The sequence below is a fragment of the Anas platyrhynchos genome, chromosome 9 (assembly GCF_047663525.1).
Source record: "Anas platyrhynchos isolate ZD024472 breed Pekin duck chromosome 9, IASCAAS_PekinDuck_T2T, whole genome shotgun sequence".
Lineage (NCBI taxonomy): Eukaryota > Metazoa > Chordata > Aves > Anseriformes > Anatidae > Anas > Anas platyrhynchos.
The window spans coordinates 26,041,610-26,068,271 of record NC_092595.1 but is presented as its reverse complement, the minus strand read 5'-3'; the positions used below and the strand labels follow the sequence as shown (position 1 = coordinate 26,068,271).

At 37.1% G+C, this 26,662-nt stretch overlaps 1 long non-coding RNA gene across 6 annotated transcripts in view; it reads left to right on the top strand.

Annotated features, from left to right (window-relative positions):
• The window catches only part of LOC106018110 (uncharacterized), a 192,351-nt gene that overhangs the window by 71,626 nt on the left and 94,063 nt on the right, over window positions 1-26,662 (top strand). For 4 of the 6 annotated variants that reach the window (XR_011811386.1, XR_001191991.5, XR_001191992.5 and 1 more), the window contains exons 2-3: window positions 12,560-12,721; window positions 14,044-14,129. The exons of 1 other annotated variant lie outside the window; for it this stretch is intronic. This is a non-coding gene — a long non-coding RNA (uncharacterized lncRNA). Of the gene's footprint in view, window positions 1-1,356; window positions 1,471-12,559; window positions 12,722-14,043; window positions 14,130-26,662 lie in introns of those variants that run through there. One more of the 6 variants, XR_011811387.1, reaches the window with a different exon arrangement.

Here is a 26,662-nt window from a genome sequence, read left to right as displayed (position 1 = left end):
TGATATTAATGCCCAGTCATTTTTACATGTAAATTTAATTTTTACAGTTCCTTCCTCTGCCACTGCAGTGACAGTTCCGTGCAAGCTGTCACCTTGGACATTGTCACTGGGACAGCTAAATGCTATTCAGTGTGAAAAAGGGTTGCAGAATTAGGCCTCAGTTAGGAAATGCTTTAGGGCCATCAAAAGCCTGACCCTTTCTCTACCTTCAAAGAAGTTACTGCTAAGTATTATTAGACTGTTCAAACTGGGACACTTGTAATAGTGCTGAGAGCAGAAAGTGCTCAGCTTCAATAGGCATTTTGCATCAGTAAGGTCTCCAGGAGCAAGCTAGCAGCCTTTGAGCTTCCCACGTGCTGTTGGGAATAAATGGGTAAAGGTGCTTGTGAGTCTTTAGGTGCACAGAACTGCTTCATCAAGGCCTGGATCCAGGTACCCTTCCTTGTACTGAGAAGCACCTTGTGTTGTGTAATGAATTTTTTCTTGATGTGAAGTAAAGCCTAGAAGAGTCAGTCCTGTCAGTTGGTGGGTGCCTTCAGCATCTATTAAAGTGAGCAAGAGCAGAGGGCATTTGCTCCTGGTTGGTAAGCACAGACCTTTAATGTTAAAGAGAGAAATTACCTGGTTGTACACCAGAGACTTGAAAGCTGTGTGAAAATTTTACATGTTATTAGAGCAACTGTTCAGAAAGGAAAAGGGGAATAATAAAATTACTTCCTTGTAGTCTTATCTGCCACAGATATTAGATATGGTTATATTTGGTAAAATGATTTCTTTGGTAGTGCTTTTTTTGATGTTATTCCTGCTTGTGGTTTAAATAATAAAACAGCAATGAATTAGCTATGAACACTGACAGGAGAAAAGTACTGTCATCTACTGTTGGAATAGCAGGGAGTTAGAAAATATGTTATTATTATTATTATTACAACATTCAATTTAGCAATGAGTTTTATGTTTACATTTACAGAACCAGCCCAGTTAAAGAAGTTAATTCTTACAAGTAATAAGAGAAAAAATTAGCAAGACAGCAAAAATGAATTTTATTATATTTTTATAACTGTTCAGTTACTGTGAATTGCTAAGATTTGTAAAGATCTTTGAAGATGAAAAGCTCTGTGTAATAGTATTATAATGGCTTGGAGAATGTAAAGTTAAAAAAAAAAAAACAGTTCATCCTGTTATAATCCTTTTAGAAATTTTAACAAATTCAATGGCTTTCAAGTACTAGAAATATTTCAGGAAGTGTCACCAGCACTACAGCTGTTGCTCCAGGCTATATTATCGTATACCATAGTGTGCATGGAAGCAAAGCTTAACTAAGGTCATTCTAATAAATTTTGAGCAGTTACATGGGCCTCATTTGACTTTCTGTCCTGAATGGAAGGCAACCTCTTCATGCTGCAGCAGCCAGCAGAAACCCCTCCATCGTCTTATCAACCTCATCTGTATTTTTCATCATCTGAAAGAACTGTAAGTAATGCTCAGCCTGTGAATTTGGTGCATGTATGTGCTTTTTCTATCTTTGATATAGGGGCTGAACAATGGCTTTTTTTTTTTTTTTTTTTTTTTTTTACCCTGAAAGGAGCTGAAAATGTATTTTATTCTGCTATCTCCACTTCTGGCTCCCATTTCATTCTCTCTTCTTTGTTACTAGATTCAAGTTCTCAGCTATAAAAGGATAACATTTTCCAAATTCCTTTAATATCAGTTCCCTCCTCCATTCACAGGAGAGCTGCAAGGCTTCAGCAGCATTCCAGGAAGCCCTTTCCCTTTTGCTTATAGAAAAGACACCTTGAAATCCTGATCTCAGGAATTCCCATCAGCTGTGGGTGGCTAGGGAGCTGGTTTGGCCTCGAGCCCTCCACACTCTTACTGCAGATTCTGCAGCTCCTTCCACTCCATGTTCTTCTTCCTACAGGGTCCCATACCTGTAACATACTTTTCCCAAATGAAAGAACTCGAATCAATACTGTGAAGTTTAAGTTAAATATTTTGTTTTCTCTGAAAAAGTTTGTTAGATTTATACATTTATGTATATTGTTATAAATTCTTCATGTCCATTTTGACTACATCGCACTGTACAGTGGAAAAATGAAAAAAAAATCATACTCAGCTCTCTACCGTTGTTTAATTATGAAATCAAAATAATAAGTTTCTCTTTATCATCATTGCATTTTCCACCTTTTCATTTCAGTAAATCCCTTTTTCTGAGGTGAAGCTCCTAACCTTTCCCAGCTATTCAGGTTTCATACTTGGATCATGCCCTTCTTATGTGTCTCCTTTCTAATGTAAATAATCCTGTACTTTCAACTTATCTTCAGGTGAAGTTTTGATTTTTATTTTTTTCAGGTTCTTGGCTATTCTTAATTTTATTTTTGTCAGCTCCCCTTTATCTCTGCATTATCCCTTTCATAGAAAGTGATGAGAAATGATACTATATTCCTGAAATGCTTTTAGCACTGTAAAGTCATTTAATGATAATTTTAGTTTTGCCATCAGGTTCTTGCATCATGTTTGCTTTTCACTGTCATTTGATATTACCATTATTGATGTCCATGTTGTCTGTCTTTCTGAATGGATTTTAAATGAAAACACTCTAAAACACTGTAAGGTTCGGGGGGAGCGGGTGGGAGGGTTAGGGGGAAGAGGGCAAGAATTAAAGCACATTTAAAAAAAAAAAAAAGTATATTTGTTATCAAGAGTATATTTGTTATCATGGTAGTGGTATCTCATCACACATACAGGTGCATGTCTCCAAGGGTGAATTACCGTCATTTTTGATGGTTGAAGGTGTTTTAACAGCTCTTCCTCTTTTTTTTTTTTTTTTTTTTTTTTTTCCTTCTTTTCTTTTCCTGGTTTTGCTGACAGGTTTGCAAACTTTTTGGAAAACTTACACCAAGGTTTACATAACAGAACAAGGTGCACTCTGCTTTGCTTTTGACTTTACAGCAATAGGGGCACATAGCTGTAATTTTATTCAAGTCCCCAGCACCATTTTGTTTAAATTGTTCTGCATTTTGTATTAGCTTTTGGTAGTTCACCTGTCTGCATGTTCTTCAGGGTATACTGAATATTGCTAGGCTGCTAGGCTGCTTAATGAATTCTTTCCAAAATGTGATTGTGTCTTCCACTGTGTCAAAGCAAATTGCAGAAAGACTGAAAGCGGAGTGTGTTAAGTCACTCATATGTGAGACTTAGAAGAGTTTTGCTTAGCTTTAGACATCCAATTCTGTTAGGAGTCTGATCTCTCAAAATCTCCTGTCTGCTCCATCAAGAGGATTAGTATTTTCAAGTGCAGTGAAGCCAAAAGCAGTATCTCATGCACCATCCTGGCACCCCCAGTCCTCCAGCTTCTGCAGTAGGAGACATGGGCCAGGTCACAAACAGCCCATCTCCTCTGGGGAGAGGAAAGGCTGTGCACAATCCACTACTTTGTCCCTTCAATACCTACAAATCTCTCCAAAGGCCTTTGAGATGTTTGCGCAGTCTCTTGTCTTTCTGCAAGTTGATCACCAGCAACTGAATGTGATTAAATACAGCTAACCAGGAAAATTAACCCTCATTCTACCCCTGATTCTTACTGTAGCCCCAAATGAACATGAGAATAGTATTTCAGTGTTGTCTACAATTCAGTACTTCGGATCTTTGAGGACCTATTATACAGCACATGTTTTGGTGCTGCTATCTGTCACTCAATCTGCTGCATGACCTACCCTTTGGTTATAATGGGATTTCTGACTTTAATAGTTACTGCACCTTTTTGTCTTTTTACTGCTCAAGCCCACAGATAACATCCAATGATGCTAGTTTGCAGAGAGACAATACTACAAGTTCCTGTGAGTAATCTCTGTTTTATAGGTATGGGCAATCTTAAATTATTGCTCTTGATTCCTTTCATTAAGTATTAATTTCAGTGGACTGTAGCACATATACACCAGTGATACTGCATGATGTTTGGCTTCCTTGTCTAGATTGATGTAAGAGAGTTGCAAGATCAAGGCAGATATTCATCTCAGGACAGAGCTGTTATCTCCAAGTATAGAGCGTAAATAGCTTTAGGTGTGGATATGTTGATTATTTTGGTTCTCAGAGCCCTTCACTACTTTCCGTTTGTATCCAAGTTATTCAGTGTGCAAGCTTTTATTTCTGTCCAGAGATGCTACCTTATCCACCCTGATTCTTTCCTAAATATTCAGTGTCTTTTTGCATGACCCCTTTTCTTTAAATAATGAATCCAAAGAGCCTGATCTTAGACTTCCCCTCTCAAGTGGCGGCTCAGGAACTTATTTGAGATTAAACACAGTGTCAGACCAGCACCTAAAATGTCTACTGTTAACTATTAAGTCCTCAGAGCTGTCCAAAGAATTACATGGCAGCACATACCCCCCACTTCTAAACAGCAACAAACGTTGAGCAAGAAAGATTTGAGAGAGCTAAATTATCTTGTTAAATTAACTGGAACATTTTAATTTTTACGAGAGTTGAGTGAGCTTGAGTAAATATGACGAATTGGAAGCTCACTTCATTTAGCAGACATCAAACACACACAGAACATTGCCCAATTTAATTTAGCCCTGCCAAGCCAGGAAAATGCTTGTGTAACATCAGTGAACAAGAAAAGGGCTAAAATTTACTCTCGGTTGAGAATGCATGCATAAATTCCCTTGACATAAACTGGTGTTGTATATGTATGTATGTATATATATCTTAAAACTTCCCTCGGGGAAAATCCTCCAAACACTTGCAACCAGCGAGAATTTGTGCTGCTATGAGTTATTCTCAATAAAGTCAATAATAGCTTTCCCTATTGTTCTAAATATAATATGTAAACTCCTGTTTTACGTCCCAAGGTTTATCTCCTTTTCCTCTGCTGTCTCTTATCAAACACATACCAGCACAGTTGCTTGTTCAGTCATGCTCAGTAGAGTGGCTGTTATTTTTTTTTTTTTTGGCTTTATACCCTGAGCTTAATGGGCACATTTTGTGAAGAGTGAGCCAACCAGGTAAATAGCTGCTACTATGGAGCTTAAGAGCTACAGCTCTCAAATTAGGAGGTGCTTTTTGTCAAATAGGCCTCTGTAGCTCTAATATTAGTAACAAAACAAGGGCTTTTCAGACAAGAAAAAAATCTTTAGTCTGACTCTGTATCACACTTAACTCCGTTGCCTTGTCAAATATGTCAATGTTCATATTATACAGCAGCATTCATCTGTGGATGCAAAAGTGCTTTACAAATATTGCCTCTTGAGTGGTTTTAATTTATACTTAACAACCAGTTTTGTGAGATACTACTTGGAAAGAATCACAGTGAACTATTAAAAAAGTTAGTGTAAATAAATTATAGTGATTTTATTGCTTTCCTGTTGCTCTTTAGAGGGGTGCTTGAGCTCCAGTACAATGCTACCAAAGCACGCTTCAAACAGCTTTTTTCCTTTTTGTTTTAACACCCTGTCCACACGTATCTAAATGCTTGTTCTGTTCCACTTTCAGCTTCTCTGCTGCTGTAATTGGTAAACATCCTGTAGTAGAGTGCCAGGAATAAAGTACACAGGGGCTGCAAGACAGACCCAAGTAGGGACTTTATGCTCTCATATGCATAAAATAGGCAATAAGATTTGTGGAAGGCATCCTTTTTGTCCAGCTTATTTATGAAATTGGGTTACTTCTTTACATGCTTCAGAAACATTAGCTAGAAACATTACTGAAGGACTTCCTTGCCTTCAGACTATGCAATTTCTACCTGTGTTTTAAGGCACTTTCATTGAATTTTTAGGCAAATTTGCTTTGAGCACACTCTTTTCATTTTACATTTTCTGAGGACAAGGCTGCAAGCCTACTTGCAGAAGGCAGATGTCACAGATGCGTGTTATGAGTTTCAAACTGGTCTGTGAAACAGTGTGCTAGGATGTCTTGCACTGTTACCTGTCCGGAAATAAATAATAACAAATAACTTAGCTGCTCACTGATAACAAACTGGATGTTAGCATTCTTTATCTTAATTTATCACCTAGTTCATTAGTTATAAATTTTTAAGTTTTGTGAGAATCCCATTTGCTCAGTATTCCTGTAAGAAATGTTATTATTGTTGTGTTAACAGAAGAATACATTGAAGCAAAAAGAGATGAAAGAAACCTTCAGGGAAGCTGTCTTTGGTGTTTCTGTTCTTGATTTCCTGATGCTAATGTTCTAGGTGTTGAATATCAGAGTTGGTACACACTCAAAAAATTGCTTTGATGTTTCTGAGAACTGCTGGTACTTTTTCCCTTTGAAAATCTGGATTTTGGATCCTAAAGCTGGGTTCTCAAAAATGCTGTCCTGGTTTCAGGACAAGCAGAGGCCTTTGCTTTGGCCAGGGATGCACGCAAAGGCAGTGAGTGAGTAGGAAGGTTATTTGGACTGTGTAACAAGGGGCAGTTGTACAGTTTGAAGGTGTTGCTGTGTAGCACAATTATTTTATTCTTACTGATGGTTTGGTGAGGGTGCTTTTTTAAGCTGGGGAAAGCATAGGGACTGCTCATACTCAGAGCCTCAAGTTGCTGCTTTGGGCTGGTTTTCATTATGGTCTTTTTAGGGTAATATTTCTGCAGACAACTGCGTGGTTTAAGAAAGCTCCTATTCAGATACTTAAGCCTAAAATACTTAGATGTGTTTCTAGGGCATAGATTAAATATTAGCCTTCTATTTTTTGAAAACAGAGGAATTTACTAGATCCACCCTACTACTATAGGGCTATGTCCTACCTGATGGGCTGCTGCAGAACCACTAAAACTGTCGCACACAAAGGCACCACGGGACTTCCACCATCAACAGGAGTTCTCTGCCTGCCTCTGGCACTAGCTGTCAGGACTGCTTCATCTGAAATCAACGTATAGAATCAGCAGCACTAAATACTACAGGACAAAGGCATAAACTAGCTTTGTAACCCTGGGCAACATGGATGTTTGCTGACTGACAGTGTGAATGACAGCCCAGTTGTCAGTCTAAAATATCATCCTCTAATCATTACAGATGTCACCCGACAAGATGATGGCTACTAAAAAGGGGAATAATTTGGGAAAAGTCATAAAGCCCATTATCTCCTGCTGAAACCATTTCTCTTTGCCATTTCTGAAGTCTCTGAAAAATAGATCCAGAATCCCGAATGTAGCACAGGACTGTTTCATTAAGAGAAGGGCCATTTAGAACTGCACCAGGTACGTTATTACATTCCTAGGGAAACCTGCCCCCAGGCTATGCCAGTCCTTCGTGTCTTGGCAGGTGGCTCCAATCTGGCCATACAGGATAACTGAAATATTTCACCTGTTCCAGAATACAACAGCGAGCAAAAAACTTGCTCAAATGCACAGCCTAGGAAATCAGAGAGAAGGTGTAGTTGTTCACAATGGCAGCAGAGTACATTTTCTAGCTAAGACACTTATTAATATTTTTTCTCCTTAATAAAATAAAAAATAAAAAAATCCAAAGACATTTGCATTCCTGCTCAATTGATTCAATGGAATATTAATTTCAATATGAAGAGAAAACTACATTCTAAACTTATGTCTGAAGGATGGTCTGCACATAAAGGGAAAATAAAGGAGAAAATCTCTTTTCAGAAGGGCAGTAAAATATAGCAGAAGAATACAGGAGGAGGGGGAAACAGGAAAGGAAGAGAGAAAAATATCTGGATATGGAGCCTGATATTTTTCAGGTATAGTCTGAAATGCTGCAGTCAGAATATAGTTCATCATTCAGATAAAACTAAAATGAACCCACAAACTTGTCGATCATAACGGAGTGTTTTAATAATATAAATTAAAAATTGAAGATGCTTATTCATCATCGTGTTAATTCTTTCCAAGATCTAGAGGAAGAGATTCCAGACTGTGAGCCAGAAAATTCTTTATCTCATTCATATAAACTATTTGATAGAAATGCTCTGAAATAAATCTGCCAAACTTTAGAAAAGAGGGGGGAAAGTATGCTTGGAACCACTGCTAAACATCTATGTCCTGTGGCTATATTGGGCCTGATTCTTCCATTTCCACTCATACTGGCTCTGATTAATTGCAGCGAAGACAGTGGGATAGCTTACGTAGTAATAAAATTTGAATGAATATAGGCAGGAGGTTGTAGTAATTTGTCTTAATGAATAATTTCAGATTGTTTGTTATCTACCTGAGCAATTCTAACATGGTCATTATTATGATGTGGGGACACAGAAGAATTCTACCTAAGAAAAGGCAGATTTTATTTTTGCCAGTTTTATTTCTATTAGTATATCATGATAATACAGTTTCTTCTGAACTAATTAGTAGTCCTTGCCAACTCTTTTCATTTTTCATGTGATAGTTCCCAAGTCTTTGCTCTTCCAGAGAACAGCTGGATGTAGCACCAAATCCTTGAATATACAGTTACTTGAATGATTTTATATACCTGTGAAGCTGTCAGTCTCATATAACTCTGATCTAGCAGGAAAGTCTGAAAGGAAATATCAGGCCTGTAGGAAGTAATAATAAACAGCAAATCTTGAAAAAAATAATCTGTGAGGAACATGTTAGACAGTGAATTATTAAATTGATTATTGGATACTGCCAGTACATTTTAAAAGTACTTCTCTTCCCTCCAGTATTTCAGCTTCCCATTTCCTATTATTTCATTCTTTTGGTCATATCACTAGTACCACAGCTCCAATGAAATTAATGTTACAGCAGCTGTAGGGCTCATGCGTGATGTTGCTGAACAGTTGCATGGGGCTTTGCAATTCCCTCTCTGGAATTACAGACCTTACTCCTCTGCTTTGGTTCTTGAGCAGCACATGCACCGATCACTCTTCTAAAGAATTTCCTCTTGCTCTTTCTTCTCATCGACGGTCATCTCTGTTTTGTCCTATACTATCCCTTGGCAAAAGTGACAGGCTAGCGAGCATAAAGAGAGGGCCATGAGAGAGTGAACAGCCTGGCCTCCAGCAACCAAAGGAAGTCCCAAGTACACTGCGTGCCAGTGGTTGGGAAAAGTACAACCAGACAGAGGGATCTCTTAAATACAAGCCAGGTTCCTCTGCTCTTCCCCACTTTTCTGCCACTGGCCGCTGCTGGAGGTAATACTCTGCTTGAGAGACCTTTGGTCTCTTGCAGCCTGGTTATTCTTATGCTAAAACTTTTATGTGTTTTGATTTTTATTCTTTTTTGTTTGTTTTGTTTTGTTTTTAGATAGGTAGATATATAAGGGATAGAAGGACCAGAAGAAAGTTCTCTTCACATTTCTGTAGTGCTCATTTTACAGTCTGTTCACCACCTAGAAGGAAGAAAGAAATGGAAGATGAAGAGAACCAATATTACGGCATCCCTGCATTTCTGAGGGTGATAATCCTGTCAGCCACCATCTCAGCCTCTTACACCTGTGTTCCCACTAATTTTGGGAGCATTTCCTGCAGCCTTGACTCATGGATGTCAGAACTAAAGAACTATGAGGAATGAGTTGGTAACTAGCAATGTCCTCACTTTTTCTAGGATCTTGAAAATTTTGTCCAAGTTTCCTGTAAGTTTCTCTAGAGCAAGCTTTGAGAAAACATTTTGCAGGTTCATTAGAGGAATCTGTGCTAAAAATCTGTTTGAGGGAGCTCCTTTCTGATTCTAAAAATCAAGTTGCAATCAAGCAGTTTTTTCTTATGTTATATTTATACTAGGAATTCTCAGAAATGCCAAGAAAGAATTATTGAAGCACTGTAGAAGCTGAAATTCCCTATAGTTTCATGCAAAAAACTTCTTAGTTCAGACCTCATGGCAGCATATTTTTTTCCATTCAGGTATTTATTCTGTGCGAATTAAATGGATGTAATGTTTACTGCTTTTTAGAATAAGGTTTTTTTGAGCATCTTGGGGAAACCTGAAGAACAGATTTACTTATTACAGAAGACAAATCTGACAAAATACTTGTGTTTATCCTTAAGTGTCTTAATTTTAGCCTATTTGTTTAAGGAAAGTACTCTTCTGTGAAGTTTGAACAGGAACATGCATGAATGTTTTACTAATGTAATTCCCAAGACTTAGATCCATTGCTATACTGTAAGGTTCTTTTAAAAAAGTGTTTAATTGTTTTTGTTTGTTTGTTTGTTTTTTTCCTTTCTTTCTCAGCATTCCAGCACTGCAATCTGCATTTTAAGAATGATCAAGTGCTTTAAGTATTTCGTAACTCCCTTTGGATTACATACTCTATTTAAAAGTTAAAGTATTCCTTGATGAAAAAGTATTTGCCTTTATCTGTTCATTGCTATTCTATGAATTGCTTCAGATGTTAAAAGCCTTTCTATTTTGGCTGTGGTTTGCTTATTTCTCAATGCTAAACTTTTTGTAGTTTGCACCATATGCCATGTAGGTACTATGCATTAAAATCAGGTGTGAATTTTGGCTTCTATTTGGAGTATTTTACAAGGAGAGAAATTTTACATACTAAAATGCTTTCTGTAGAACACAGCTTTAAGGAAAGAAAAAGAAAAAAGCTGAAGTAACTGAGTCTATACTTTACATCTCCTTGAAACGCATTCTCTTTAAAAAGGGTTTATGTAATTTTACATAATTATTTTGGCAGGAATGTTTATTGCTCCGCTGGGTGAAATTATTAGTGTACCTCTCAGGCTGCATTTTCAAAGTTCAGTAATACGTATATAAACCTCTTTGAGGGTCCTTGATATACACTATTTTTATTAGAGACCCTTGTTCCACTTCAGTAAAAGGATGACACAAGATGTTTACTTTAAAAAGAGTCTTTGATATCCTCCTGAGAATGTTTTGATAGAATGGCATACATTTGGTTATGGTTAGTAAGCCAAACAATTTGCCATTGTTATCTCACTGTGTTTGTCTAGAGCCTGTAAGGAGCTTTCAAAAATATCCATCTCCATGTTTCCGTTAATTAATTGCATGTTCAGCAGGATTATTCTGTTTTATAAAATTCCCTGTCCTTTTAGTTTTATCAGAGAGATTTTAAATTAAGGCATGTGGTATAAAGCAAAAGGAAAATATTGTCATGACTAAGCGTAAGGAAATACTACAGTTGTATAAAGGTTAATATTCCTGTGTGTGGGGAAAATAAAAAAAAAACATGTTCCTGCTACTTCTGGGTGCAAGATGTTGTACCCGACGGCTGAAAGTAATAGTTGCTGGTGTGAAAGTATTCACCAATAGCAATTGCAGATGAATGCTTTCGGAGTCAGCTGAAAGCTGAGTTAATCATATTTTAGCTTAATATTTAAACTTATAAGGTATAATAAACTTATAAGGTATAATAAATGGTGGTGACTTAATTTTATTCAAACTTTATTAGCAATGTGATTAAAGGACTCAAATCCTTATCTGACACCTTTGCTATATTGTAATTTGTTTGCTTTTTTACCATTTTATGTGTATTCTAGAATTTCACTTTTATACCTTAGCTGAAATACATCTTTCTCTGCTTGTTTGATAGTTACATGATTAAGCTGGCTCTAATATGTATCAGTGACCATGTCACAGAAGTTACCTGTGCACTTATTGCCCTTCAGAATCACTGCTGTGCCAGGTTTAGGCTTGATAGCAAGACCAGGTGATTCTATGCCTCTGTTATTCACCTTTTTTGTTTGCACTCTTATTGGATAAACCGTGGATCACAATTCCTGTAATTGTAGGTGAACTAGCAGCAGAGAAATGCAACACTTATGGTGCTGTTCCACTTGATAAACTTGCATTCTTGGGAATCTCCTGCATCCCTTCCCTGCTAGACTGGTAGGGTCATGCTGCTTTTATGAACTCTTGGTGGGAGTGGTCAGTACTGAACTGAATAATTCCCTTTAGAATTATATATTTAACAAAGCAATCCTTGAAAAGGCCTGCTAGGTTTCGGATGGGTGCACAGGAAGAAAAGGCTAAGAAAGAAATTCCTTCTGCGATGTGTGGCTGAAGAAGAGGTGGTAGATGGAGTGGTCTCTGCAGCTGCCGACTGCTCTCTCAGCAGGGTGGGGCCGGGCAGCCTAGCACAGAGCTCTCCTCTGTTGCTGTCCTGCCACTCCCTGCCCTGCCAGCAGCACTGCAGGTGATGCTCGGTGTCGTGATGCTTGTGAGTTGTGTTCATTGCTGGCACACAACTCACACCTTGGCCGACTGCGCACCTACCCTTCTGTGCGGTGAAATCACACTGATGTGGGAATCGAGAGTTTGGGGCCCCTTGGTGCACGTCAGCAACAAATTCACTGTTCTTCATCTCCCTGTCATCAGGGCTGAGCTATGTCAGTTCATGTTCTCTAAGAGCAGTTTGAATTCAGTTTAGCTGGTGATTAAGTTACTTTGTTGGAGTGAATTGGAAGCCAGTAGGAATGTTTGTTCAAAGGGTTAACTTAACCTTCCCCAAGGTTGTAACGAACGCTGGAATATCAAAAGCTCTTCCAAACTCTCAGAGTTAATAAATAAAAAAATAAATACTTGCTTTTACATTTTTAAGTCAATGTTTTCCCCCTGGAAAGAAAGTCTGTTTAAAGTACTTAAACTCATGGTACAAATGATTCATTTTTTCTCTAATCATAAACATTATTTGTCTGGCGTTTCAGTTCTTTAGATTTATGCACTAGCCATGTTTGTCAAAGTATTTGGCACCAGTGACATCATCTTTGTTGAAATGCCGGACAGCGTGATGAGTCCCAGATGTTGTTAACACACACCAAAAGCAGAGAAAGAATAAAATCCAAAGGTCAACGATAACAGCTATGGAGGTAAAGAAAAGTGTTTTTATTTTCTAAAATAAAATTCAAAGTAATTATTTCTATTTGTTTGAGGTTTGTTTTGCATAAATGATCACTCAGGGACTATGCTGAAAACTCTGCATATGCAGTGTAAGGGGGGACTGATATGTGAAGGTGGATGAATGCTGAATAAAGGATAATTTGACTTCATGATTGCCCTGTTTCCTTTCTTGTTTATTTTTTTTCCTGATCTTTTACATTTTGCATGTGTAGATTATAATATATGCAGAATATGTGTGCTGAGAATTAAATATGCTTCTTACTGAACTGCCAGGGTATAAAGTGTCTTTTGAATAATGGTCATGCATGGTTATGTCAGCACATCATGTTTTCTAATGTACTGTAACATGACATGCCCATGTAACCAAGAGTAGCATCATTTCCTAATGACATGTCATTTCTGTGAAATGTAAAAAGGATATGACTTACTGAGAAATAGGATTGGAAATGTGATTTTGTTTTAAAATAAAATCACTCTCTGCACAGTTTTTCTATTCCCAAAAGTAGTTTTTATGAAAGTGTGTTTTAGGTGCTTTGAGGGGAAAAAATCATAAAGGTACCTAGGTATGGTTTCATATTAACCGCATATCTACCCAAATGTTTAACGTTGCATACATATCATAAAGTAAACATTAACAAATAATATATCTGTCTCAAGTATCCTCAGCACTGCATTACACTGACTTGACTAATATTTTCAAGGAGAATCAGGCAGAGGTATTTTCTTATTCTCGTACCAACAATATATACTGTTTTTTGAGCATTTTACTTTCTGGATTGTGTTCAGTGCCATAGAGAATTCCCATATCCACAATTAAAAATTTAGCTCGGAAAATGAGTACCTAGTTGTTAAATTTGTTTTCTCAATTTACTTCAGTAGTTCTCCAGATCTCATAGGCTTAAGACAAATTGTCTTAAAGCCACAGAGAGGAAAAGAAAATTTAGACCTTTCATATTGGAGGATTGTATCCTATAAACATGAATATCAGTTGACTGTATATAACACTGCCTTCTATACAAAGGCTTCACATCAGAAAAAAAAAAATATATATATATAAATGTATCAAAATATAAGATGTTGTTTCAGCTCTTCTTAGGAGATTATTCTTCATTTGTTTAATTGAGGTGAAAATTTTGAAAGTAATTGGCATATTTAAGGGGAAAACATTAAGCTACAGTTATATATGCAAAAGTTCCAAAGAGTATTTGGAAAAGATTCCTGGGTCTGTAAATATGAGCATGTTTTTAAGTGAGAAAAAAAAATAAACTTAAACCATTCTCTCTGTTTATAGGACTGTGCTTAGTTTACATTCTCATGTTGATAGATGAAGAATGTTGGGTTTTGGTCAAGGGCTTATAAAGCTGTTGAACTTTACAGGTAAGATTTTCAGATACTCTTAACTTATAAAACCAACATACATGCAAGATTTTGCTAGCTTTCATTTTCAAAAGCACTTATGTTGTTTAGGGGTCTAATTCAGAGTTCTGAAAGCAGCTTGGATGCTAACTGACCTTCAAAGGGACATCTAAGCATTTATGGTCAGACATGGAATGTAAAAGGAGCCTAGTGGGTTTTTTTTTATAGTACTTCAGCACCTCAATCCCTTTGAAATCATTTTAAACATTTTCCTTCAATTTAAATAATGGGGCATGGATTTCTAAATCATATATGTACTTATGAAAATATTACCCATAATTTATTTATACCTTGTGACTACCCCAGGAAAAAAGTGTGTTGTGGATGTAGTCCTTTAGTGGAAAATGTTCTATGAATCTGGGTACAAATCCTAGTTTTTGTCACTAATGTGTCATTTTAGTCATTATTTCCTGAGAAGTATCATTAGAAATCTGGGTCATATAGGCTGTGCTTAAATCACATATCAGATGACCCAAATGTGTAAGGCAAGCTGGTGTAATTCAGCATCACTTGAAGCAATTTATTCCACTGAAGATCAGCTCCCTCGAAGTCCTGCATCTTTCTGAGTGGAATTTCTTCACCTTCTCAAGTCTTTTCTTACATCTCATATTAGTCAGGACCCCCTACCTTCCCGTCCCTGGCTTATCTGACTGGCTGGTGGTACTGATGCAATTACTGTCTCCGTATACAGTCTTTTATTAGTTTTAGGAACATAATAAATTCACCTGAAACACAAACATACCTGTTATAGACAGTATGTGGAAATACTGAAGGAGAAAGTTGTATGAAAAAAAAAACACAGAACTTTGCAAGGTTGAGGAAGATGTACCTGTTTGTTGAGTAAAGTTAGGATAATACAGTATATCTTTTCATGTAATAAATTGTCACACAATGTGATATATTTTTGTATAATTTAGTGTCAGTGTTATTTGCTGAACAATTAATGCATTTGCAAACAGAATAGTTAGCTTTGCCAGTTGTGATTTTTATTATTTTTTTTTAATTCTTCCATTCACTCTCATTCGATTTTCTTATGGCCATTCTTATGGCCAGAAAACTGTTGTGGTGCAAACTAAAAAATATGTAGTAATGTAATTAAAAGTCGTGTTCAGAGCTATTGATCACACACCTAACAGTTTCTCTCAGGGACATTATACTTGTACCAAAACTGTGCTATCAGACTCTCCTCTAACACAGCTTTAATGCAGTGGCTTTTCATTAGTTCTGTTCAAAATACACAGAAAAACATGTGCCAGAAGCCTTGCATGTGATGGGCAGCACAGACTTTGCAGCTGTCTGTGTAATTCTTAGAAAGGTGAAGAAGTGATAACTTGTGCTCTATACCACCCAAGACTTTTTTTTTTTTTTTTTTTTTTTTTTTGGGGGGGGTGGGAAGGGAGCGGGTGTAAGGTCACCTTATATTTGTAGATCTTGGAAAATTGTAATGAATATTTATGATAGCAGCAAAAAATCAAGCAGCTGCAAATTGTTTACATTTTTGAGAATATGAAACCAGCTTCTACTGCAAAACAAATACATTTGTTTATAATTCTAAATCTGTTAGAATTGGATGAAAACTGAAAGCTCTTTGGTTCTGCTTTATCCTCTATGTACCTGATAGTCGGAAAACTGTCAGTATCACAATTTTTAAAACACTATTGTCAACTGTATAGCTAAAAGGTAAAGGCTGAACAAATTAATAATTCTAAAAATTGCACACAAAATACTTGCATCAATTAATTTGAAATAAATGCCATAAAGCTTTGTAAAGCTTCCAAGTTAGAGAATTGCAGTCCACCTAAAATGTTACCAGTTTATGCTTTTTCCCTGCCTTTAGGAAGTTTCTTCCATAGTAGAACAAACAGCTCAGATGAGCATATTTGAAAAAGTGCACATTAAAAATGTGCACAATATTGGCTTCAAATTTTTGTCAGATTTTTCTACTACAGAATCATGACTTACAATCTGCCACTGATTTAATAGCTAGCTTGAAAAATATATCACGAGAAATAGCACTATCTTTGCTTAGGCAGAAGTAATCAATTGTAAATTTTGGCACTGCTGGTAAGTTGGTATTTAGATTGCATTTATAGTATAAAAACATATAGATTTGTTCAAACTGGAGAAATAATAGGTGATTATTAGGTGAAATAATAGGCAAACTTTAGATGAGGCACACTATTTGACTAAAATGAATATCTTGCATGAAAGGGAAAGCTGTTTATCTGTTAGGATGATGATTTTCAAACTTTTCCTTGCCAACTACTGCCATCAGCAACAGTAGTGATAGCAGTCTCAGCCTAGAGCTGTACATGGGGTCACAAGTCACCATTGCAGACACTTGTGTATGACTTGTGGTATTTGGATTGCAACTTGGGAATGCCTGTGTTGGAGATCTTCATCCATTTAAATACAACTGCACTAATAAATGAAGGATCTGATTTAGAGACTACAGTTTCATTCTCTTTAGGTTTCATGTTTTCTGTATTTGGTTTCTCCAGTTCTTCCTATTGGTTAACTGCTACTTGTGTTTTCATTGAAATACTTTCGACTCATGAAGCATGTGGAATTTCAGGGTATCCCTGTGTCATGTTTTACAGATAATTCAAAGACCTCTATAGTCAGAGGTGCCCCTCCACTTTGCAAGAGGATCTCTTAACTACCATATAGTTTACTCTGCTCAGTAAACTGAACAATTATCTCCCTTTGAGTTTTTCCCTTCCTTTCCCCGTTCTCCTTTTTTCTTTCATTTTTTCCTTTTCTTCTTCTACTGCCCATTTTAACAGGCTGTCACAGACTATGCAGAGCAGCATTACATTACAATTCAGTAAAGCTTCTACAACCAGCATGCAAGACTTCATCAGAAGGCAAAATGCTAGTCTCAGAGGATAATAACTGAGATATTCTTTTAATAAGGACCATTTTTAAATGTTAAGGATGACTTGTTTTAATTGAAGGAGAGGAAAGGAACTCTTACCAAGAGTCAAAGAGCTCTCTGAAGTTTTCAAATTGTCTTGTATAGAAAAGCCTTAGAATCGAAATGAACAGAGGTTATGAACAACATCTGACCATCTCAAACTGTAAATTTCATTTGACCAGGTTATTCTCTTCTACAGTTGAAAATCTGGCCTTAGTTTAAATAAGATATGTGACCATCCTAGTAACTGCAGGCAAATCATGAGAGACTCATTTTACAGACCCAACTTCTGCTGCGTTTGTGTAACAGGGATGCAGAACAATTACCATTCAAACCATTCTTTTCAATCTACTGTACAATATCCACCTGTTCTGTCAGACAGCAGGAATGTATGCCACAAATACAGACTACTGCCGTGACAGCAGCAGGAGTATGGCAGCAACAACTAATCAAATCAGCTGAATCAGAGGTGTGACTCACATTGCACTTCTGTGCAATGAAAACGAGCAGAAAGGGAAGAGCCAAATGGTTGTAAATTTTTTTGTTGTTTTATTTCTTAAGAACTTGCTTTAAATTATAGCCAGTAGAGTGGTTAAGTACAAGGAAAAAGTAATGAGGAATTCAAAGAAAAATAACATTTCATCCTTACTGCAAAGGACAGGCAGAGAGAGATAGGTATAGGAGCCACCCATTGTAATCACTTTGAAAAAGCAAAGCATGGGTTTTGATTTTCCTAAAGAAGCAAATGCAAAAGAACTCTTGTCTGTACCATATGACTCATGATGCTTCTTTACTAGGCTTAAAGAGATTTGAACTTGAGTAATAGCACCATTAGAGCTCTTTACCAGGAGCCAATTCCTGTGGTTTCACTGGGTCCAGCTGCTGATGACTCACAGAGGAAGTGGCAGAGATTAGGTGCACAAGGAAAAAATCAGAACAGCTCAGAAATAAAGCAAATCAACCAAGCATTACCTTTTGTGCACGACAGAACAATGGCTTAACAACTAAGGTTCAAAATGATCCGTCTTATTCCCCTCATTTGTGCTATTCCTGTTGGAAAGACCACCAGGAAACATGCGAACCGCTGTGGAATACACACTGTAATCCATGGAACATCTCAATTAATATTCCTTCTTGACTACAGCTAGAACAATACATAGCATCAAGCAGTTTAATCTCCGGCAATAATGCCTTTTGTAAGATCAAGAGGTCTTTCCCTTGAATTCAGTTTTAAGCGAGGATTTTGAAAATTAGTTAGGTATTCTGCATAATGTATAGTGGTGGCTGCAGGTTCCATAAATAATAGCTAGGTAAAATGTATAGAAAAATGTTGCTTGTCATTAGTATGTTGCCATTAGTAATTTCTCCTTTTGCAAATTGACATTGGGTTCCCTTTAGAAGAGAGTTAATCCTCCAACATTCTTTGTTATGAACTAATATATCTGAGATTGTGTAAAATTTAAAACACTGCCTCTCATATTCAGCTTTGTACTATAAAGAAAATGCATCCCCAGCAGCAAAATGTTAAAATAGCAAATTTTAACATTTTAACATAAAAAGGGAGGATGGAGGGAAAGACATTCTGGATCTTGCTTAAATTACTAATTCACAGTGGTAGTGCTGCTGTTGTCTCATCTTACTACAGTGTTAGACAAAGAGATTAGGGAATGTTTGCTTCTAGGAAATTACAAATAGTTTAGTCTCAACTCCCTAGGGAGGAGTCCTATCCAAGTTGCTATAGATTAATAAAGCAAGTTATTGCAAAAACATAGGACTATTTTGACTAAATTAGACTATTTCTTTAAAGAATATATGAAAAGGATGATGTTCTAAGAGCATCCTAGGAAAAAAAAATATCGCAGATTTTGCCAGTCAGCAATTTATCCTTTTTAAAATGTAACTGAAATAGAATTTAATGTATGTTCCACTTTCTATTTCTCATAAGAATTTCAGAGGTAAGATCAGCTGGTGATTACACACAGAGATGCATTTTATAAACATTTGCTTTAGTGATTAATGTAAAATGATTTGCAACCCTCTCTTTAGAATATTAAGTAATGCAATTTATCTCATATGTTTACCATCAGCTGCATTTTGAACTGCACAAGGTGACTGTGTGACACTGGTACATGGTCCCTGCAACACAGACTTTTTAAAAGGCCTGCATTATTACCATCAGTTTCAGTTGTGCTTCAGTTTGAGCAATAAACACTTCAAAAAATACTTCCAATGAGAAAGGTGCTTCTGCTGGTATTTTCCTATATGGCAAATTAAGGATAAATTCATTTTGTGGTGCCTTTACTCCCCATATTCCACTGTCTGCATTAAGCTATAAAAAAGCAATAAAGATTGCATTTAAGACAGGAGTGCGCTGAATGTTTGGGATACAGCTGGTGAGTGGCTCAGGTGTGGTGTGGGTGTCAACAACATGGGTAGTTTGGATGAGTGTAGGGTGCTGCCATGGCCGTCCTCAGTAGTGAGCTGGGGTGCCATGAGCTTTGGGGAGAGCTGCACCAGCTCCCTGCATGCAGCCACATGGCCTTCACGCACTCAAAAGCTCATGGGCAGAGCAGATCAGTTTGTTTACTTTGCTCTGTTAAAAGTCAGTTGTTTTATGTTTAAATATTTCCATTCATCTCATCTACCTAGATTCTTTGGCACATATGTGAAGATGAAAGGAATGGAAACCTTATTCCTAGAAGTGCCATAAATAAGGATTCTGCAGGGAAAAAAAAAAAAAAAAAAAGTAAAATGGAGTTAATGTACATTAGAAATTGTTTATTTGATACTGTTTTACTACCCCTTTAAGGTATGATAATGTGAACTGGCTGTCAATACAACATCACTTAGTTTGTTTTCATCTGGACCTTAGAGCACAATAAAATTATTAGTACATAAATCTCTACTAATTTAGTCTAGATTATGATTCTTTCATCAACATGCACGTATAAATTATATCATTAATCATAATGATTTCTTTCAGTATTCATGTGGATGTAATATGTAATTTCATGGGAATCCCACTGTAATTTAGCATGAATTAATGTCCACTTATTGGAAAGCACTACCTACATTGATATTTCTAGGGGAAAAAAACAACCATGATGCATCTTAAACTACAGTCTAAATGACCAGGGTGCTGGTAAACAACCACCAAAGGAACATCACTGCAAGTAAAAAAAAGTTACCTTGAAGGCAGTTTTTTTCAAAACTCATTAGGCCAGATGGCAGCCTGTTTTCTAGGGGTATGGAAAGAACAAGGGGACTTCTCCCTGCCCTGGGAAACATGGTGTGAATAAGTAGAGTGAGGGGAGAGGAGAAGCAGAGGTGCATTGCTAGATACTCGAGAAAGCAGAGCAAAGCCATCTGCTATACCTTTTTGACAGAGCAATAACTGCTAGATCAGTTTTAATGGACAACACCTTATAATTGGCCTCAACAATACATTTCATCGAGAGAAACGACAGTATTCATCCACATTTCTCTAGCAACAGATTGTGTGTTTGGAAGTGGTCAGCAAATCTTAGCAACAGATTGTGTGTTTGGAAGTGGTCAGCCCATATATTGAGCAGGTCAAGAACCCACAGATGGGCTACCTTGTCCTCAGTTTCCCCTGCCTAAGAAACGTAGCTACCACCTTGAGAAGTGCTGTGCCCTTTGTGGAGGTGAAGTAGGGTACCACTTAATCTAGCTATGAAATATATAAATGGAACTTACATATATACATATGCATGCTTCATAAGTGAGACAGTGAGGGGGAAAAAAGGGAACTTCTGACTATAACAAAAGATGCATTCGGAAAAATGAACTAATCAGTGCTCTCCAAGGAGAAATTCATTCTGTTTAGGAGGCTGTACCCTCTGCTGCTGCACATACTTAATATAATTTATATTATTATTTAAATCACTGCGTAAATTTTAGATACTTTTAAAAAACAAGTTAATGGACCATACTTTACTGCTTAGCATCATTTATATCAAGAATTAGTGGCTGTGTAGATAAAATATGTGAATACAGAGGAGAAAACACAAGCAAATATCATGAAACTCTTGTGTAGCATGGGTTTAAAATACAACCACAGAAATAAGCCCTTGCAAAAGTCCAATCTTGTATGGTACAGACTTTCCTTTAAGCTGTGTGTGCCCCCGTCTTTTAATGTAATAAGTTCTTAAAACCACTTACTACCACACAGGGGGCCTGTCCTTACACCAGTCTGCCATGGCAGAATATTTATTCCACCAGGAAATATTTCCCTCTCCTCGCTTTGGATACAAAGGCAGGCAAGAACACAGCACAGCTTTCCCATAGGTTTAAGAGGAAATAAAGAAGGCAAATTAAGAAATTCTTGGGGAAAGCAGAGGCACCTCTAACAACTGCTTGGGAGCTGAAGAAAGGGGCTGAAGCGCTTTTAACAGACACAGCCTAGAAACAAAGACAGAAGGAAACAGAGAAAGATAATAAGAACCTGAAAGTGAAAGGATTCTGGCAGCTGAGATAAATCCAGGGCCTTCTGCTGTGGGCTCATTAAAAGGCAGAATATATTCCCTAAAAATGTCTTACCTGTACCAGGCAATAAAGCAGCTGTGCGTCATTGCCTCCTTCAGGTTAGCTGTGCTGTATTTCATTCCTCTGTATGCTCGCAGCTGAGAAATTTTGACAGGAAGCCCAGTTTCTGAAGCATTGACACACAGTCTTTCACAGCCCAAGATTCCTGTCAATGTAATGCTGAAACTTGTGTCACTGAAGGGACTGTGGTGCAGAGATGGGACAGCAAGGAGTCACAGCAGCCACAGGGGAGATGAGCACAAGCTAAGCGACAGGCGGTACCCAGGGCCATGGTTAGCACTCACGCCTTATTTAACCGCAATTCTCTGGCTTATTTTATGATAACCCTGAGAAAACACAGGTTCAAATCTTTGAAAAACAGAAATTTAGGTAAAATGTGATATATCTCTTGGAATAAATTATGGAAAAAATGGCACAGAAGAGAGTCCAGTAGGTGTGAAGGTCCTAGGAGGGGAATGCCGAAGTAGGGACCGTGCCCCTGGTTTTGCTGGAGAAAGGGTCATGTGTCCCAATGCTGAGGAGTCAGCCCCTGTGGATAAGAGGGCAGGGTTTCTTCAGATTTGTACACTGCTTACTTATTGCTTAATTATGTGCAATTTCATGAAGCATGGTCTTCAGTGAGAAAAACAGTTTGGAGCTGAGAATGGTTTGCTTTGGCATCTCGTGACTCAGGCCTAAACTCATCTGTCTTTCATATTCCCTCATTTGCAGTCTGTTTTCTTTCTGCCCGACTTGAATACTTACTGCTCAGTAAAAGAAGTTCTGAGTTATTTTCCTGTATCAAATGAAGCTCCAGGCATGGATCCTTTGCTGCTGCCACAATGCAAAGAAGGATATAAAAGTAAGCTTTTATAAGCAGGGACAAACTTAGGCCTCTGGCATTTTACAGTAAGGCCAGACAAAGGAGCTACGGTGAAAGTCTAATTTAAACAGAGGGAGAAAAATTCATAGGCCATATATCACCACCTCCTCTTTGCACTTGCCAAACTGATGTTCTGCCAAGGCAAGAAAAACTGTTTTACCTGAGAACAGACCAAATGCTCTCATTTTTTTGTTTGTTTGTTTGTTTGTTTTTGTTTTGTTTTGTTTTCCCCTTTGGTAAATGGAAATCATGTTTTATAAGTCTCTGTTTTACCTTGCAGTTTGTAACTCACAAAGTCACTTCATTCTTGAATGTGATGTTGGATGAAATTGTTTTCCTTTAAAAAAAAAATATTCTGGTCTGCTAATTTCAGGTAACAGTAATTATCTAAACAATTACTGTGCCTAAATTATTAGTTGCTGCCCAAACGAGTGCCTGCATTGTTAGGTTACCTGGCATTTTTGTATAATCACTTTTATTACCTATACATAAATAATTTTCATTCCTGATGAATGCACAAACTGCTGCCTGAGATGCTGTCTATACATTGTATTTGTATTACTTGGGTTCTGAAGCTAAGTGGGTAGATTGCTTATAGCAATGCATTTCGTCCATGTCCTTTGGATTCAGATGCAGCATGCACCTCCAGCTGTCCAGGAGCACCTCCATTACCCAGTGTTGTAGTAGAGCAAATAGCATTATGGCCTCAGTCTTCAAGCAGTATATTAGTGACAGCAGTAGGCAGACAACTTTTGTCTCCAGGGAATATTAGAAATCTAGAGCTAGAAATAGATGGATTAACTGAAATGCAAGCCAACCTCTGATCTACATTATTGCCTCTCTTCTTTATCTCACAAGGGAAGCAGAGATAACGAGTGATAGACACTGCTAATGATGGAAGTCCGTGATAATACACCGAAGTGATAAACTTCTTTGTGGCCCTCATTGTGCCCAGTTGTCTTCAGCTGGTTATAAGCTCTAGCCTCAAGCTATTTACACCATGATCAGGCTAGTAATTAGCAAAATGTTTAATATAATATAGAAGCAATTAGGAGGTGATAACATGCAATTAAGATGTGTTTTCAGATTAAAGATTTTATAGTGCTCTATTTCTTGAAAAGATAAAGTGCCTATCTCAAAATGTCAAACTGCAGTGATTTAATCTGAGTTATTTTCAATTAATATGCATGTATTCTTGCGATGCGTTCACCGTTGTTATTGACATTGATAAATTAAGCTCATCCCAGCAGAATTTTTCCTTGAGTCGCTATATTTCCCGAATGTCAGTTCTTTCTTTCTTTATTTATTTATTTATTTTTTTTATGCCTACAAGCTGTGCACGATCTAACTCTAAATCCCTTGATTTATCCCTGGGATTACAGTAATGTGTCAGTCTGAGTAGAACAATAATCTGAAAGGGCATTGTTATAAATAGTGTGTTAGAATATAATTGTTTGTCATGTCGTTTCTCCCCTTTAAGTCCCTCTGAGTCCTGTTTAAGTAATTTAGACAGCTAGAATGACAAGAGTCTTGAGACTTCACTTATAGAGTTGTCCAACCAGTCTTCAGCCTACCCTGACTCTTTTGAGACTATCTATTCTGCAAAGTAGGAAGTGGAAACAACAGATGAGTTCCAACTACACTGTGGATTTGTTATGAGATTTTGCTCAGGCCATTTATAGATCAATGGAAATGCTACTGATACTAATTTTGCCCTGGCTAGTCAATAGAAGAGCTTAGACAATAGATGGCAGGGTGTTTCCTATCATCATTACAGAATTTAGAATCCCAAAGCATTGCAGTTCATATTCTTCAGTTCAGTGTCTGAAGGAGATAATATTTTTAAGATTTTATTTTTTTGATACATTTTCTAAACATACAGAAAAAAATATCTGAGGCAGGAAAGACAGGCAACTCTTTTTATGGAGCCAGCATTTTAGCAAAAGAGGTGAATAGCTGCCAGGAAAAGAATGCTAGAAATGAGGGTGTCCTATTGTATCATCCAGTCCAGGTTCTGGATCCTGTAGGATTTTTCCTTGTGACACATTTTTCTGGTCTTTGGTCTGGTATTTCAGGTTTTTTAAACTCTTCCAAGTAGTAAGGCATCCAGACAGCGGTGGATTTGTATATAGCATGTAGCAGAAGGTTTTCCTGATTTTAACCATACTTTTCTTTCTTACTATTTTCCCCCTATAGCTAGTGCTAACACTTTACCAAACATTTGGATTTGTCTTTTCTCTTGCTCTTTCTCCTACCTGTTTGAAGGGGCTGTTTGGTAATATTTTGTTCAGATATGATTTCAAAATGCAAATTAGCTGACAGCCATTGCTAAGCAGGACAGGTTGTATTTGGTTTTGTGTCATCCAACTATTATTAAACTTTGTGGAAACAATGGATTTAGTAAAGTAAGATGCTGTAACTCTTCACAGTTTATGCTGATTGGCCAGTGGCTGTTACAATTAATTCAGATAATCCAGTTCTTTACAGGACTGCTTGAACGCAATGAAACATTGCCATTTGACAGTTCTTGCGTCAATGTTGATTGAGCCATGCATATTTGATTCTCATCTATAAATAAATACCAACCTCTCAGGTAAGTCACTTGCATCTTAGAATTAAATGCTGTTCTCCGATATTATCTGTAAATACCTCGCTGTCCTGTCCTTCAACTTTGCTTCACAGACCATTTTAAAGACAAGCAAAGAACTAGCAACACAATTAAAGGAAGCTGTCAACTCATGGTGGAGTGGGTCAGCTGGAATCCAGCATGTGAGATTTTGGGTGGCATCCCTTGTATAATGGAAAAGTGATGTGATTGATTACAAATCTCACCCTATCTTTCCTCCTGAAGCTCCGAAAAGCCTCAGATTATCTGTGTTTCCCTTCCCAAGTAATGCAATAGCCCAGAATTGTTAACAGAGATAGTAACTAACATTGGAAGCATACAGGAGAGGAATAAAAAAAAAGCTTTCTGTTAATAATATAAAACTAAAGCATAAACAAATATACCAGTAACACAAATGCCACTGGGGTATTAACCAAGGCTAGTATTGCTGTGCTAGATTTGCTTCTAGCTACAATTATAAGACCATTTGTACAGTATATTTTTAATATTTTTCTTTACAGGCACTCCATTGATGTCATATACAGAGCTTACTGAATTATGCCGCTCACATATTTAACAACAAATAATCCTTCCAGGAACTATTATGGATTTAAGTGTGATTATAGTAAGGATATCCAATAGCTACTTTAACTTATGCACATGTTCTTTTTGCAAAACTGTAGACAATTATACTGTAGCCTAGATAGGTATCAGTTTTAGTTGTGTTTCTAACAACTTCTTTTACTTTTGACTAAAAATGATGTGTGTTACAAAATTATCTCAAATGCTGTATGTGATTATTATATTATCCCCTCATGGCTGAGAAATTTGACATTTAAAATAATGTTACAAAATGCGCCAAAATGAGTTTCACTTGCTTCTTCTCTAGGTTAATTTTTACTTTAGTGAAATCAGAATTAGTCCGGCTGCTTCATGCAAATGGTCTTTCCTGTATGACACAGCAGGCAAATTAAAATTTTTCAATCAAGTGTCAGCTGGTAAAAGAAAAGGTAGTGCTCTTTTTTGCATGTGTTTGTTTCTGTTTGTGTACTGCACATTTAAGAAAAGAGGAAAACAGATTTTTGCAGAGCTATCTTTGAACCTTAGAGTTGCTTTACAACACTATTACTAACAAGCCACAGGTTAACACTACAGGAGCGGGTACACTCCTGTACACTACAGGAGTGGGTGAAAATGTAATTGAGGGGTATGATGACAGTTAATTGTCCATAATGTATTTATCCCAAGATGCACTTACGCATCTGTTATATACATGTATTTAGGTATTTGTTACTAGTAGCTTTGGTGATATTTAAGCAGAGGGGCATCTATATCTAAAAGACAATAAAAAAAGAAAATGCTATCAAGGGGCCCTGAAGTGGCAAGACAAAGAAAGTTCCTCTCTTTTTCACTGTCTCTGAAGTGAATAGGTCTATCTATTTCAATGGGATTTATTTATTTATTTATTTATTTATTTTCCCTGCATATGCCTTATTAAGGTTTCAGTACAAAACACTTGACTCCTATTTCTGGGTGTACTACAG